General features: G+C 49.0%; 8 non-coding genes across 8 annotated transcripts; all 8 read left to right on the forward strand.

Moving 5' to 3' along the window:
* The first annotated feature begins 909 nt into the window (after window positions 1-909).
* Window positions 910-981, forward strand: trnap-ugg (transfer RNA proline (anticodon UGG)). Its single transcript has one exon. It is a non-coding gene; the product is annotated as a tRNA-Pro (tRNA).
* An 846-nt stretch (window positions 982-1,827) lies between these two features.
* trnap-ugg (transfer RNA proline (anticodon UGG)) lies at window positions 1,828-1,899 on the forward strand. Its single transcript has one exon. It is a non-coding gene; the product is annotated as a tRNA-Pro (tRNA).
* Window positions 1,900-3,607: 1,708 nt separating this feature from the next.
* trnap-agg (transfer RNA proline (anticodon AGG)) lies at window positions 3,608-3,679 on the forward strand. Its single transcript has one exon. It is a non-coding gene; the product is annotated as a tRNA-Pro (tRNA).
* Window positions 3,680-11,179: 7,500 nt separating this feature from the next.
* trnap-ugg (transfer RNA proline (anticodon UGG)) lies at window positions 11,180-11,251 on the forward strand. The gene has a single exon. It is a non-coding gene; the product is annotated as a tRNA-Pro (tRNA).
* Window positions 11,252-12,096: 845 nt separating this feature from the next.
* Window positions 12,097-12,168, forward strand: trnap-agg (transfer RNA proline (anticodon AGG)). Its single transcript has one exon. It is a non-coding gene; the product is annotated as a tRNA-Pro (tRNA).
* An 823-nt stretch (window positions 12,169-12,991) lies between these two features.
* On the forward strand, window positions 12,992-13,063 carry trnap-ugg (transfer RNA proline (anticodon UGG)). Its single transcript has one exon. It is a non-coding gene; the product is annotated as a tRNA-Pro (tRNA).
* Window positions 13,064-13,907: 844 nt separating this feature from the next.
* Window positions 13,908-13,979, forward strand: trnap-ugg (transfer RNA proline (anticodon UGG)). The gene has a single exon. It is a non-coding gene; the product is annotated as a tRNA-Pro (tRNA).
* An 844-nt stretch (window positions 13,980-14,823) lies between these two features.
* On the forward strand, window positions 14,824-14,895 carry trnap-ugg (transfer RNA proline (anticodon UGG)). Its single transcript has one exon. It is a non-coding gene; the product is annotated as a tRNA-Pro (tRNA).
* Window positions 14,896-16,439: the final 1,544 nt, after the last annotated feature.

Here is a 16,439-nt window from a genome sequence, read left to right on the forward strand (position 1 = left end):
GTGTTCCAAGTCTGTTTGAGGCAACTTCCAAGGTGTCGTCTTCTGCGGGGGGTAGGAAGCTAATATTCAGGTCGACCACGGTGCTGTTACAATGCCTCATCATAGTTTTCTCCACCAAGTAGCAAAACTCATAGGACTTCAACCAGGCCAGAAAGTCCCACCTAGTTCTTCAACCGGTCTATCAAGGTATTATGGTCAACCATGTCAAATGCAGCACTGTGAGACCACGATTGAAATGTTGCCACTATCCGTATTGGAGCAGATGTCATTACGGACATGAACTAGAACTGTCTTAGTGCTGCGACGTGGAAACTTGACTGGAGAACATCAAAACACTTATTTAGTGTTAGGAGTTTGTACACACGTTGAAAAACAGCTTTTTCTATGATTTTACTAAGAAAGCGGATGTTTTATACGGGCCTTTAGCCGTTCATAAGTGACTCTAGACTGGCACAGAGGAACAATACCTGAAAGCTGAGACTTATTCAAAACGTCGGAAAGCTCTGAGGCCATACAATGTGCAACACTCTTAAAAAACCCTGTTGCCAGAGTATCAAGGCAGCAAGTGGTGGAATTCAGGTTGTGTATTATGTCAGCCAGGTTCCTATGAGTAATTAGAGAGAAATGTGTCCAGGTTTCTCTCATTGGACACAGAGGTGGAATATATCCTGTGTCTACCATTGAAACACTGACTGACTGTGTGATTTTCTCAATTTTGTCGCAGAAATTAGTGTACTCTGCAATGCAGTCAGTCATCAAATTGATGTTCCCAATCTAACACAGTCTCACAGTCACACTCACATGTCAACATCCCTACTTGAGTTTCTAAAAGTTGATGATGATGTGACATGGGTCTTTGGTTTTTTAACTTAGAAAAACATTTTATGTGCTGCCAGTTATGAGTTTTGTGGCTCGTTGGTCTAGTAGTATGATTCTCGCTTTGGGTGCGAGAGGTCCCGGGTTCAATTCCCGGACGAGCCCCTTTGACTTATGTAAGTTGTAGTTTTCTCCACCAAGTAGCAAAACTCATAGGACTTCAACCAGGCCAGAAAGTCCCACCTAGTTCTTCAACCGGTCTATCAAGGTATTATGGTCAACCATGTCAAATGCAGCACTGTGAGACCACGATTGAAATGTTGCCATTATCCGTATCGGAGCAGATGTCATTACGGACTTCAACTAGAACTGTCTCAGTGCTGGGATGTGGAAACTTGACTGGAGAACATCAAAAAACGTATTTAATGTTAGGAGTTTGTACTCACGTTGAAAAACAGCTTTTTCTATGATTTTACTAAGAAAGGGGAGGTTTTATACGGGCCTATAGCTGTTCATAAGTGACTCTCTAGACTGGCACAGAGGAACAATACCTGAAAGCTGAGACTTATTCAAAACGTCTGAAAGCTCTGAGGCCATACAATGTGCAACACTCTTAAAAAACCCTGTTTGCCAGAGTATTAAGGCAGCAAGTGCTGGAATTCAGGTGGTGTATGATGTCAGCCAAGTTCCTATGAGTAATTAGACAGAATTGTGTCCAGGTTTCTCTCATTGGACACAGAGATGGAATATATCCTGTGTCTACCATTGAAACACTGACTGACTGTCTGATTTTCTCAACTTTGTCGCAGAAATTAGTGTACTCTGCAATGCAGTCAGTCATCGAATTGATGTTGTTTCCATGGAGATGGTCCCAATCTAACAAAGTCTCACAGTCACACTCACATGTCAACAGCCCTACTTGAATTTCTAAATGTTGATGATGATGTGACATGGGTTTATGGTTTTTTAATTTAGAAAAACATTTTATGTGTTGCCAGTTATGAATGTTGTGGCTTGTTGGTCTAGTAGTATGATTCTCGCTTTGGGTGCGAGAGGTCCTGGGTTCAATTCCCGGATGAGCCGCAGTGACTTATGTAAGTTGTAGTTTTCTCCACCAAGTAGCAAAACTCATAGGACTTCAACCAGGCCAGAATGTCCCACCTAGTTTTTCAACCGGTCTATCAAGGTATTATGGTCAACCATGTCAAATGCAGCACTGTGAGATCACGAAATCTTGAAATGTTGCCACTATCCGTATTGGAGCAGATGTCATTACGGACATCTATTTAATGTTAAGAGTTTGTACACATGTTGAAAAACAGCTTTTTCTATGATTTTACTAAAAAAGGGGAGGTTTTATACGGGCCTATAGCTGTTCATAAGTGACTCTCTAGACTGACACAGAGGAACAATACGTGAAAGCTGAGACTTATTCAAAACGTTGGAAAGCTCTGAGGCCATACAATGTGCAACACTCTTAAAAAACCCTGTTGCCAGAGTATCAAGGCAGCAAGTGGTGGAATTCAGGTGGTGTATGATGTCAGCCAGGTTCCTATGAGTAATTAGAGAGAATTGTGTCCAAGTTTCTCTCATTGGACAGAGAGGTGGAATATATCCTGTGTTTACCATTGAAACACTGACTGACTGTCTGATTTTCTCAACTTTGTCGCAGAAATTAGTGTACTCTGCAATGCAGTCAGTCATCGAATTGATGTTGTTTCCATGGAGATGGTCCCAATCTAACACAGTCTCATAGTCATACTCACATGTCAACAGCCCTACTTGAGTTTCTAAGTGTTTGTGATGATCTGACGTCGGTCTTTGGTTTTTTAATTTAGAAAAACATTGTATGTCTTGCTAGTTATGAGTTTTGTGGCTTGTTGGTCTAGTAGTATGATTCTCGCTTAGGTTGCGAGAGGTCCCGGGTTCAATTCCCGGACGAGCCCCAGTGACTTATGTAAGTTGTAGTTTTCTCCACCAAGTAGCAAAACTCATAGGACTTCAACCAGTCCAGAATGTACCACCTAGTTCTTCAACCGGTCTATCAAGGTATTATGATCAACCATGTCAAATGCAGCACTGTGAGACCACGATTGAAATGTTGCCACTATCCGTATTGGAGCAGATGTCATTACGGACTTGAACTAGAACTGTCTTAGTGCTGGGATGTGGAAACTTGACTGGAGAACATCAAAACACTTATTTAATGCTAGGAGTTTGTACACACGTTGAAAAACAGCGTTTTCTATGATTTTACTAAGAAAGGGGAGGTTTGATATGGGCCTATAGCTGTTCATAAATGACTCTCTAGACTGGCACAGAGGAACAATACCTGAACGATGAGACTTATTCAAAACGTCTGAAAGCTCTGAGGCCATACAATGTGCAACACTCTTAAAAAACCCTGTTGCCAGAGTATCAAGGCAGCAAGTGGTGGAATTCAGGTGGTGTATGATGTCAGCCAGGTTCCTATCAGTAGTTAGAGATAATTGTGTCCAGGTTTCTCTCATAGGACACAGAGGTGGAATATATCCTGTGTCTACCATTGAAACACTGACTGACTGTCTGATTTTCTCAACTTTGTCACAGAAATTAGTGTACTCTGCAATGCAGTCAGTCATCGAATTGATGTTGTTTCCATGGAGATGGTCCCAATCTAACACAGTCTCACAGTCACACTCACATGTCAACAGCCCTACTTGAGTTTCTAAATGTTGATGATGATGTGACATGGGTCTTTAGTTTTTTAATTTAGAAAAACTTTTTATGTGTTGCCAGTTATGAGTTTTGTGGCTCGTTGGTCTAGTAGTATGATTCTCGCTTAGGGTGCGAGAGGTCCCGGGTTCAATTCCCGGACGAGCCCCATTGACTTATGTAAGTTGTAGTTTTCTCCACCAAGTAGCAAAACTCATAGGACTTCAACCAGGCCAGAAAGTCCCACCTAGTTCTTCAACCGGTCTATCAAGGTATGATGGTCAACCATGTCAAATGCAGCACTGTGAGACCACGATTGAAATGTTGCCACGAAAGGCAACATTGTTTTTTTTATTTAGAAAAACATTTTATGTGTTGCCAGTTATGAGTTTTGTGGTTCGTTAGACTAGTAGTATGATTCTCGCTTAGGGTGCGAGAGGTCCCGGGTTCTATTCCCGGACGAGCCCCAGTGACTTATGTAAGTTGTAGTTTTCTCCACCAAGTAGCAAAACTCATAGGACTTCAACCAGGCCAGAAAGTCCCACCTAGTTCTTCAACCGGTCTATTAAGGTATTATGGTCAACCATGTCAAATGCAGCACTGTGAGACCACGATTGTAATGTTGCCACTATCCGTATTGGAGCAGATATCATTATGGACTTGAACTAGAACTGTCTTAGTGGTGGGATGTGGAAACTTGACTGGAGAACATCAAAACACTTATTTAATGTTAGGAGTTTGTACACACGTTGAAAAATAGCTTTTTGTATAATTTTACTAATTATTTTTACTAATTTTACTGCTGGGATGTGGAAACTTGACTGGAGAACATCAAAACACTTATTTAATGTAAGGAGTTTGTACACACGTTGAAAAACAGCTTTTTTATGATTTTACTAAAAAAGGGGAGGTTTTATACGGGCCTATAGCTGTTCATAAGTGACTCTCTAGACTGGCACAGAGGAACAATACCTGAAAGCTGAGACTTATTCAAAACGTCTGAAAGCTCTGAGGCCATACAATGTGCAACACTCTTAAAAAACCCTGTTGCCAGAGTATCAAGGCAGCAAGTGGTGGAATTCAGGTGGTGTATGATGTCAGCCAGGTTCCTATGAGTAATTAGAGAGAATTGTGTCCAGGTTTCTCTCATTGGACACAGAGGTGGAATATATCCTGTGTCTACCATTGAAACACTGACTGACTGTCTGATTTTCTCCACATTGTCGCAAAAATTAGTGTACTCTGCAATGCAGTCAGTCATCGAATTTATGTTGTTTCCATGGAGATGGTCCCAATCTAACACAGTCTCACAGTCACACTCACATGTCAACAGCCCTACTTGAGTTTCTAAATGTTGATGATGATGTGACATGGGTTCTATTTCGTCCCTACTGACCGCCAGGCGGTGCTGTAAGCACTGGATATCTCCCCTCGCGCATGCGCATGTCGAGTACAATACCAACAATGTCACGTCACCCGTGACCCCTGCATGACCCCCGGAAGGGGTATATCTTCCGGGGTCAAGCATGGGATCGGCTCCTCATTCTTCTCGCATCGCGCTGAAGTACAGGACGGAAATAGAAGGCTGGTTAAAAGCTTCTTCCTTTCCTCCCTAAAACCGCCGGCCTCTGTGCAGCTTCGTGCCGTAAGGTAGGAGTAACGATCTCTGTCGTCCTCCGAGGGGCTGTGGCCACGCGGTATTTATTGGTGTTCGTTGCGGCGGCGGCGGCGTCTCCCCGCCCCGCCCCCCTGGGCCAGCTGGCAGAAGGTAAGCTGTTGGCTGCGCCCGACACCTGAATATTCTGTGCAGTTATTTTTTCTGCAAAAAAAAAAAAAAAAAAGAGACAGAAAGGGATTTTTTTTTTTTTTTTTCTAAAAAAAAAAAAAAAAAAGAAACACCCTTTTTTTGTCCTTCTTACAGCCGTGGTGAAGGCCACGCCCCTCTCCCACCGGCACACTTGTGGTGACGGCAGCGTTTCGCTCCCTCTCCCACTTTATTAAAGTGACAGCATTATTTTTTTCCTTGCAGATTATTTTTTCTTTAAAAAAAAAAAAATAAATAATATAAGAAAGGAAAAGAACAGCGCCTTTTTGCCTGTTTTGCGGCCGTGGTGACGGCAGCGTTTCCGCTCCCTCTCCCACCGGCTCGTTCAGGGTGACGGCAGCATTTGCTCCCTCTCCCACTTACTGATGTGATATTGTTATTTTTCCTTGCAGTTATTTTTTGTTTTTTTTCTTGAAAAAAAAAAAAAAAAAAAAAAGGAAAAGAAACAAGAGAGGATTGTTCTCTTCTTTTTGAGTAAAGACGCCTTTTTTGCCTTTTCTCATAGCCGTGGTGACGGCAGCGTGGCCCTCCCCTCTCCCGCCGGCATATTGGCGGTGACGGCAGCGTGCTCGCTGTGGTGACGGCAGCGTTTCCGCTCCCCTCTCCCACTGACACACCCATATTGACGGTAGCGTGGCTGCTCCCCTCTCCCACCTGCATATCGGTGGTGACGGCAGCGTGCTCGCTGTGGTGACGGCAGCGTTTCCGCTCCCCTCTCCCACTGACACACCCGTATTGACGGTAGCGTGGCTGCTCCCCTCTCCCACCTGCATATCGGTGGTGACGGCAGCGTGCTCGCTGTGGTGACGGCAGCGTTTCCGCTCCCCTCTCCCACTGACACATCCGTGCTGACGGTAGCGTGGCCCTCCCCTCTCCCGCCTTCATATTGGTGGTGACGGCAGCGTGCTCGCTGTGGTGACGGCAGCGTTTCCGCTCCCCTCTCCCACCGACACCTACGTGGTGACTGCAGCGCGTCCGCTCCCCTCTCCCACCGGCACATCCGTGGTGACGGCAGCGTGACCGCTCCTCTCTCCTGCCAGCACATCCGTGGTGACGGCAGCGTGTCCGCTCCCTCTCCCACCGGTCCCTGTGATGGAGCGTTCATGCCCAGGGTGCATGGCCTCCCTGGATCCTGCGGTTGACCAGGACCTCTGCGTGTCATGCCTGGGCCCTGAGCAGCCGGGGCCGTCGGCCAGCCTCCCCTCATCCCAGCCGGGGTCTTCGCTGAAGCGATCGGCGAAGAGAGTGGTGGGGGCCCCCAAACGACGGCGGCTGACGAGCCAGCTCTCCTCGAAGGTAGATCGCTTGGCTGCCGACATGGAGCAGATGAAGGCGCTCCTCCTCAATCTGCAACCTGGTACTGGCCAGGTGGAACCTGCCGTGCCAGAGTTTGCTCTGGGGTCGCCACCGCCGCTGCCAGAGGACGCAATCTCCATTGCAGCCTCAGCGAGCCACTTCAACGTGTCATCAGGGGACCCGGCCTCACAGCGCTCGGGGTTCTCCTCGCACTCATCTGCCCAGAGCTCTCGGGAGGGGACGGTTTGTTCCTCCGTGCAGAGCATTATCCGCACTGCCCTGACACACTTGCAGCTGGATGCACCGCGTGCGGAGGTGGCCTCTAGCGCCTTCCACAGGCGCAATCCTTCTCCGGTGGAATTCACCATTCCGCCTTCGTCGGATTTTTTGAGGGAGCTGCACTCATGCTGGAGAGATGTCACAGCCCTCTCCAGGCTAACAGCTGATGACCGTGCTCTGACGGCGATGGAGGACGCTGCAGTGGCTGGTCTCCACCACATGCCCCCCATCGAGCCCTCCATTGCAGCACTGATAGTGGCTCCTGATGAGGCTCTGAAGCCAGATCCCAAGTGCCCCTCTACCCAGTGTAGGGTTACTGATGGGCATATTTGTAGGGCTTATGAAACAGCGGCGCGCATCGGCCGGCTGGGGAACACCCTTTCTCATCTGCTACTGGCCCTCTCCACCTCCCTGCAGGATGCACAGGTGGATGATTCCACACGGGACTTGTGTGATGTGTCCCTACAGGCTTTTGCCTCCCAGACGAGGGAACTGGGGCGGCTGATGTCCACCCTGGTGCACACGCGCCGTCATGTCTGGCTGGCGCAGTCACCCCTGACAGAGACTGCTCGTAGGGTTCTTCGTCAGGCACCGGCAGAACCGGGGGAGCTGTTTGGGGCAACTGCCCTGGAAGCTCTGAACCGCACCGCCCTGGCCGATGAGACCAGGCAGCGATTGGTGCACCTTCACAGGAGGGCGCCCGCTTCCAGTACACCGAGGGGCCCTTCGTCCGCCCCTGGACGTCGCCCCCAGCCTCCTGCCCGCAGGAGCCAGCGCAGCTCCCAACGGCCCGTTGGACAGCCTGCCGGGGGGTTTCGCCCCCCTGTGCGCGGACCGCCCCAGCAGCGTCGGGGTGTTGGCCTCGACCATCGCCCCCCCGGCACGTCCAGAGGCCGGGGGAGACGGCGCTAGGGCCACGGGGCCGGTCGTCGGCTGCTTTTCCCGGCAGCAGCTCAGTCACTGGGCTGCCTGCTCGTCGGACCCCTGGGTAATTTCCACCTTAACCCACGGGTACGTACTGCAGTTCCGACACCGGCCCCCTACCTCCGGCCGGGTCAAGATGACCGTCATCAGAGACCCGGCGAACATTCTGGCTCTGACTCAGGAGTTGTCCGTCCTGCTGGCCAAGGGCGCCATTGTGCCGGTAGACCCCCTGCTGCAGCCCCGGGGGTTCTACTCAACCTACTTTCTCGTCAGCAAGAAAGACGGCGGCCTTCGTCCCATCTTGGACCTGAGAGGCCTCAACGGGTACATGAAGGCCCTGCCCTTCCGGATGCTGACCACAGCAGATGTTCTGCGTGCGGTCGGTCAGGGGGAGTGGTTTACGACGGTGGATCTACAGGACGCTTACTTTCACGTGCCGATTGCGGCACAGCACCAGCGGTTCCTGAGGTTCGCCTATCAGGACCGCCATTACCAGTTCAGGGTGCTCCCGTTCGGGCTCTCCCTGTCCCCAAGAGTTTTCACCAGGTGCGTGGCGGCAGCCCTCGCTCCCCTGCAGGCACAGGGTATGAAGGTTCTGCCGTACCTGGACGACTGGCTGATATGCGCGCCGTCCCGAGAACAAGTGGTGGCAGACACGGCCCTCCTTTTGTCGCATGTGGCCAAGCTAGGGCTCACAGTGAACAGAGGGAAGAGCTGTCTGGCTCCCTCCCAGCGAGTCGCCTACTTAGGATTGGTACTCGACTCGGTGACCATGAGGGCCTGTCTCTCACCGCGGCGTGTGAGCGACATCCTGCGGCTCCTCCCCCGATTCAGGAGGGGCAGACGGCTGCCTTACCTCCAGTTCCTGCAGCTTTTGGGCAGATTAACAGCCGCCTCGGCTGTTGTGCCTTTGGGCCTGCTGAGGCTACGCCCCCTGCAGATGTGGCTGAACAGCCTTCGCCTGGATGCCGAAAGGCACAGGCACAGGCTAGTCAGGGTGTCGCGGGTGTGTGTCCATGCCCTGGCACCCTGGAAAGACGGGGCATTCCTGCTGGGGGGTGTGCCCTTGGGCACTATCACCTCCTTCCGGGAGACTGTCACCGCAGATGCCTCCCTCTCGGGGTGGGGTGCTGTTTGGCGCGGCAGGCCTGCCCAAGGGCAGTGGTCTGCGCGGGACCGCACACGCCACATCAATGTGCTGGAGCTCCGTGCTGTACACCGAGCACTCGAGCACTTTTTACCTCACCTATGGGGGAGGCACGTACTGGTCCGGTCGGACAATGTGTCCACTGTCTCCCAGATCAACCACCAGGGGGGCACCGGGTCTGCACAGCTGCTGCAGGTGTCCCGGGGCCTTCTGACGTGGGCCGCTCCTCGCCTCCTCAGCCTGCGGGCGATATACCTGCCAGGGGTCAGGAATCAGGTGGCAGACTTCCTGTCCCGACACAAGCCTCCCCCAGGAGAGTGGCGGCTTCATCCGGAGGTAGTGGGGATGATTTGGGTCCTCTTCGGCAGAGCGGTGGTGGACCTCTTCGCCTCGGGCGTCTCGGCTCACTGCCCCCTCTGGTTCTCCTGGACAGAGGAGACCAGTCCTCTGGGTCAGGATGCCCTAGGGCACGAGTGGCCCGACGGGCTCCTGTACGCGTTCCCCCCACTACCTTTAATCCTTCCGACGTTGCAGAGGGTCCTCCAGAGAGGTCACAGGCTCCTCTTGGTGGCCCCCTTCTGGCCGGGGAGACCGTGGTTCCCACTACTCCGGAGGCTCTGCTGCGGCACGCCATGGCGCCTACCCGACCGGAGGGACCTTCTGTCCCAGCTGGGGGGTCGGATTTGGCATCCCGACCCCCGTCGCCTTCAACTCTGGGTCTGGCCACTGCAGGGCCCGACCCGTTAGTGTCGAGCTGTACTGAGCCCGTCAGGGCTACCATCTTGAACGCTCGTGCGCCCTCCACCCGCCTCCAGTATGAGTGCAAGTGGAGGAGATTCTCTGCCTGGTGTGCGGACCGGGCAGAGGACCCTATGCTTTGCCCTGTGGCCACGATCCTGGAGTTCCTTCAGTCCCTCCTGGATGATGGCCGTGCTCAGTCCACCTTACGGGTGTACGTGGCGGCCATTTCATCACGACATGCCCTGGTCGAGAATGCCACCGTGGGGTGCCACCGGCTGGTTTCTCTCTTTCTTAGGGGGGCTCTGAGGCTGCGCCCCCCGAGGACCCCAAGGGCCCCGGTGTGGGACCTGTCTATGGTACTAGGTGCCCTCTCTTCTCCACCTTTTGAGCCCTTGGCCCAGGTGGACCTGAAGTGTCTTTCTATGAAGACGGCTTTTCTCCTCGCTATGACGTCAGCAAAGCGAGTCAGTGAGTTACATGCCCTGTCAGTCAGCGGGTACTGCCTGAGGTGGAACCCGGATGGCTCAGGGGTTACGTTGTGGCCGAACGTGGCGTTCCTGCCCAAGGTCCTGCCACGCGATCATGCTAATCGGCCTATCCAGCTTGCCCGGTTCGACCCCGAGCCTGCGGAGGGTGGGCCAAGCCCTTTGTGCCCCGTACGGGCCCTTACTGCTTATGTTGCTGCCACCGCGCCTGTGCGACGGTCGGAGCAGCTTTTTATCTGTCATGGTGGCCCTAACAGGGGGCGCGCTATTTCTAGACAGCGCCTGTCCCACTGGGTGGTGGACACCATCGAGCACGCCTACAGGGCCTGTGGCCGCCCCTTACCAGTGGGGGTGAGGTGCCACTCGACCAGAAGCGTCGCAGCTTCTTGGGCTGCCCTGAAGGGGGTGCCTCTGGAGGACATCTGCGCAGCAGCTTCGTGGACGTCGCCGGACACGTTCTCCAGGTTTTACCGGATCAATGTCGCCACTCCCCAACCATTGGGCGTGGTTCTACTCCCGGGTCCTTCTGCCCCTGATCAGTGAGGTATGTGACCGGGATTCTATGTGACATTGTTGGTATTCGTCATCCAGTGCTTACAGCACCGCCTGGCGGTCAGTAGGGACGAAATAGAACGAAAGTTACGCCTGTAACTACGGTTCTATGAGTCCCGGATGACCGCCAGGCCTGCCGGTCACTCCGAATCCTCGTGCTCGCGAGAAGATTCTAGGAGCCGATCCCATGCTTGACCCCGGAAGATATACCCCTTCCGGGGGTCATGCAGGGGTCACGGGTGACGTGACATTGTTGGTATTGTACTCGACATGCGCATGCGCGAGGGGAGATATCCAGTGCTTACAGCACCGCCTGGCGGTCATCCGGGACTCATAGAACCGTAGTTACAGGCGTAACTTTCGTTTTTGTTTTTTTTAATTTAGAAAAACATTTTATGTGTTGCCAGTTATGAGTTTTTTGGCTCGTTGGTCTAGTAGTATGATTCTCGCTTTGGGTGCGAGAGGTCCCGGGTTCAATTCCCGGACGAGCCCCAGTGACTTATGTAAGTTGTAGTTTTCTCCACCAAGTAGCAAAACTCATAGGATTTCAACCAGGCCAGCAAGTCCCACCTAGTTCTTCAACCGGTCTATCAAGGTATTATGGTCAACCATGTCAAATGCAGCACTGTGAGACAACGATTAAAATTTTGCCACCATCCGTATTGGAGCAGATGTCATTACGGACTTGAACTAGATCTGTCTTAGTGCTGGGATGTGGAAACTTGACTGGAGAACATCAAAACACTTATTTAATGTTAGGAGTTTGTACACATGTTGAAAAACAGCTTTTTCTATGATTTTACTAAGAAAGGGGAGGTTTTATAAGGGCCTTTAGCTGTTCATAAGTGACTCTCTAGACTGGCACAGAGGAACAATACCTGAAAGCTGAGACTGATTCAAAACGTCTGAAAGCTCTGAGGCCATACAATGTGCAACACTCTTAAAAAACCCTGTTGCCAGAGTATCAAGGCAGCAAGTGGTGGAATTCAGGTGGTGTATGATGTCAGCCAGGTTCCTATGAGTAGTTACAGATAATTGTGTCCAGGTTTCTCTCATTGGACACAGAGGTGGAATATATCCTGTGTCTACCATTGAAACACTGACTGACTGTCTGATTTTCTCAACTTTGTCACAGATATTAGTGTACTCTGCAATGCAGTCAGTCATCGAATTGATGTTGTTTCCATGGAGATGGTCCCAATCTAACACAGTCTCACAGTCAGACTCACATGTCAACAGCCCTACTTGAGTTTCTAAATGTTGATGATGATGTGAGATGGGTCTTTGGTTTTTTAATTTAGAAAAACATTTTATGTGTTGCCAGTTATGAGTTTTGTGGCTCGTTGGTCTAGTGGTATGATTCTCGCTTAGGGTGCGAGAGGTCCCGGGTTCAATTCCCGGACGAGCCCCAGTGACTTATGTAAGTTGTAGTTTTCTCCACCAAGTAGCAAAACTCATAGGACTTCAACCAGGTCAACCCGGTCTATCAAGGTATTATGGTCAACCATGTAAATGCAGCACTGTGAGACCACGATTGAAGTGTTTCCAATATCCGTATTGGAGCAGATGTCATTACGGACTTGAACTAGAACTGTCTTAGTGCTGGGATGTGGAAACTTGACTGGAGAACATCAAAACACTTATTTAATGTAAGGAGTTTGTACACACGTTGAAAAACAGCTTTTTTATGATTTTACTAAAAAAGGGGAGGTTTTATACGGGCCTATAGCTGTTCATAAGTGACTCTCTAGACTGGCACAGAGGAACAATACCTGAAAGCTGAGACTTATTCAAAACGTCTGAAAGCTCTGAGGCCATACAATGTGCAACACTCTTAAAAAACCCTGTTGCCAGAGTATCAAGGCAGCAAGTGGTGGAATTCAGGTGGTGTATGATGTCAGCCAGGTTCCTATGAGTAATTAGAGAGAATTGTGTCCAGGTTTCTCTCATTGGACACAGAGGTGGAATATATCCTGTGTCTACCATTGAAACACTGACTGACTGTCTGATTTTCTCCACATTGTCGCAAAAATTAGTGTACTCTGCAATGCAGTCAGTCATCGAATTTATGTTGTTTCCATGGAGATGGTCCCAATCTAACACAGTCTCACAGTCACACTCACATGTCAACAGCCCTACTTGAGTTTCTAAATGTTGATGATGATGTGACATGGGTTTTTGTTTTTTTTAATTTAGAAAAACATTTTATGTGTTGCCAGTTATGAGTTTTTTGGCTCGTTGGTCTAGTAGTATGATTCTCGCTTTGGGTGCGAGAGGTCCCGGGTTCAATTCCCGGACGAGCCCCAGTGACTTATGTAAGTTGTAGTTTTCTCCACCAAGTAGCAAAACTCATAGGATTTCAACCAGGCCAGCAAGTCCCACCTAGTTCTTCAACCGGTCTATCAAGGTATTATGGTCAACCATGTAAATGCAGCACTGTGAGACCACGATTGAAATGTTGCCACTATCCGTATTGGAGCAGATGTCATTACGGACTTGAACTAGAACTGTCTTAGTGCTGGGATGTGGAAACTTGACTGGAGAACATCAAAACACTTATTTAATGTTAGGAGTTTGTACACATGTTGAAAAACAGCTTTTTCTATGATTTTACTAAGAAAGGGGAGGTTTTATACGGGCCTTTAGCTGTTCATAAGTGACTCTCTAGACTGGCACAGAGGAACAATACCTGAAAGCTGAGACTGATTCAAAACGTCTGAAAGCTCTGAGGCCATACAATGTGCAACACTCTTAAAAAACCCTGTTGCCAGAGTATCAAGGCAGCAAGTGGTGGAATTCAGGTGGTGTATGATGTCAGCCAGGTTCCTATGAGTAGTTAGAGATAATTGTGTCCAGGTTTCTCTCATTGGACACAGAGGTGGAATATATCCTGTGTCTACCATTGAAACACTGACTGACTGTCTGATTTTCTCAACTTTGTCACAGATATTAGTGTACTCTGCAATGCAGTCAGTCATCGAATTGATGTTGTTTCCATGGAGATGGTCCCAATCTAACACAGTCTCACAGTCACACTCACATGTCAACAGCCCTACTTGAGTTTCTAAATGTTGATGATGATGTGACATGGGTCTTTGGTTATTTAATTTAGAAAAACATTTTATGTGTTGCTAGTTATGAGATTTGTGGCTCGTTGGTCTAGTAGTATGATTCTCGCTTTGGGTGCGAGAGGTCCCGGGTTCAATTCCCGGACGAGCCCCAGTGACTTATGTAAGTTGTAGTTTTCTCCACCAAGTAGCAAAACTCATAGGATTTCAACCAGGCCAGCAAGTCCCACCTAGTTCTTCAACCGGTCTATCAAGGTATTATGGTCAACCATGTAAATGCAGCACTGTGAGACCACGATTGAAATGTTGCCACTATCCGTATTGGAGCAGATGTCATTACGGACTTGAACTAGAACTGTCTTAGTGCTGGGATGTGGAAACTTGACTGGAGAACATCAAAACACTTATTTAATGTTAGGAGTTTGTACACATGTTGAAAAACAGCTTTTTCTATGATTTTACTAAGAAAGGGGAGGTTTTATACGGGCCTTTAGCTGTTCATAAGTGACTCTCTAGACTGGCACAGAGGAACAATACCTGAAAGCTGAGACTGATTCAAAACGTCTGAAAGCTCTGAGGCCATACAATGTGCAACACTCTTAAAAAACCCTGTTGCCAGAGTATCAAGGCAGCAAGTGGTGGAATTCAGGTGGTGTATGATGTCAGCCAGGTTCCTATGAGTAGTTAGAGATAATTGTGTCCAGGTTTCTCTCATTGGACACAGAGGTGGAATATATCCTGTGTCTACCATTGAAACACTGACTGACTGTCTGATTTTCTCAACTTTGTCACAGATATTAGTGTACTCTGCAATGCAGTCAGTCATCGAATTGATGTTGTTTCCATGGAGATGGTCCCAATCTAACACAGTCTCACAGTCACACTCACATGTCAACAGCCCTACTTGAGTTTCTAAATGTTGATGATGATGTGACATGGGTCTTTGGTTATTTAATTTAGAAAAACATTTTATGTGTTGCTAGTTATGAGATTTGTGGCTCGTTGGTCTAGTAGTATGATTCTCGCTTTGGGTGCGAGAGGTCCCGGGTTCAATTCCCGGACGAGCCCCAGTGACTTATGTAAGTTGTAGTTTTCTCCACCAAGTAGCAAAACTCATAGGACTTCAACCAGGCCAGAAAGTCCCACCGAGTTCTTCAACCGGTCTATCAAGGTATTATGGTCAACCATGTCAAATGCAGCACTGTGAGACGACGATTGAAATGTTGCCACTATCCGTATTGGAGCAGATGTCATTACGGACTTGAACTAGAACTGTCTTAGTGCTGGGATGTGGAAACTTGACTGGAGACATACTTTTAGGATTTTACGTTATGTTATACTTTTTAAACTCTATTAGTGTATTTTATCCTGTTTTCTTGTAGCTTTTATCTCCAGTGTTTCCTCATGGGGAGCCTCCATGCTGGGAGTGACTCTGGCCTGCAGGGGGTCGTCCTGGGGGTCGTTCTGGCCTGGATGGTTGTGGAGCTCTGCACCACGGCTTCACCGCTGTGGTGTCTACTCCTCTATCCGTCCGGGCCGGGATGGTCTCTGTGGAGCCCCCCCCCTTCTAGCTGCGGGCTATGAGACCTCCTGGCGTGGACGGCTCCCTGTTACCGTTTCCTCACCTGGATCCTCTGTGCCTAGCCATGTCTACAGCGTGTGTCTGCTTGTGTCTATCTGTGTGTGTGTGCGGGGGGGGGGGGGGCACTAATACATTTTATGTTTATGTTTTATGAAAAGCACTTTGTGTTATATTTTTTGTATGAAAGGTGCTTTATAAATAAAGTTTGATTTGATTTGATTTGATTTGGAGAACATCAAGATACTTATTTAATTTTAGAAGATTGTACACACGTTGAAAAACAGCTTTTTCTATGATTTTACTAAGAAAGGGGAGGTTTTATACGGGCCTATAGCTGTTCATAAGTGACTCTCTAGACTGGCACAGAGGAACAATACCTGAAAGCTGTGACTTATTCAAAACGTCTGAAAGCTCTGAGGCCATACAATGTGCAACACTCTTAAAAAACCCTGTTGCCAGAGTATCAAGGCAGCAAGTGGTGGAATTCAGGTGGTGTATGATGTCAACCAGGTTCCTATGAGTAATTAGAGAGAATTGTGTCCAGGTTTCTCTCATTGGACACAGAGGTGGAATATATCCTGTGTCTACCATTGAAACACTGACTGACTGTCTGATTTTCTCCACATTGTCGCAAAAATTAGTGTACTCTGCAATGCAGTCAGTCATCGAATTGATGTTGTTTCCATGGAGATGGTCCCAATCTAACACAGTCTCACAGTCACACTCACATGTCAACAGCCCTACTTGAGTTTCTAAATGTTGATGATGGGACATGGGTCTTTGGTTTTTTAATTTAGAAAAAAAATGTATGTGTTGCTAGTTATGAGTTTTGTGGCTCGTTGGTTTAGTAGTATGATTTTCGCTTAGGGTGCGAGAGGTCCCGGGTTCAATTCCCGGACAAGCCCCAGTGACTTATGTAAGTTGCAGTTTTCTCCACCAAATAGCAAAACTCAGAGGACTTCAACCAGGCCAGAAGTTAAACCTGTCTATCAAGGTATGATGGTCAACCATGTCAAATGCAGGACTTTGA

Source organism: Cololabis saira, chromosome 5 (genome assembly GCF_033807715.1).
Source record: "Cololabis saira isolate AMF1-May2022 chromosome 5, fColSai1.1, whole genome shotgun sequence".
Classification (NCBI taxonomy): domain Eukaryota; kingdom Metazoa; phylum Chordata; class Actinopteri; order Beloniformes; family Belonidae; genus Cololabis; species Cololabis saira.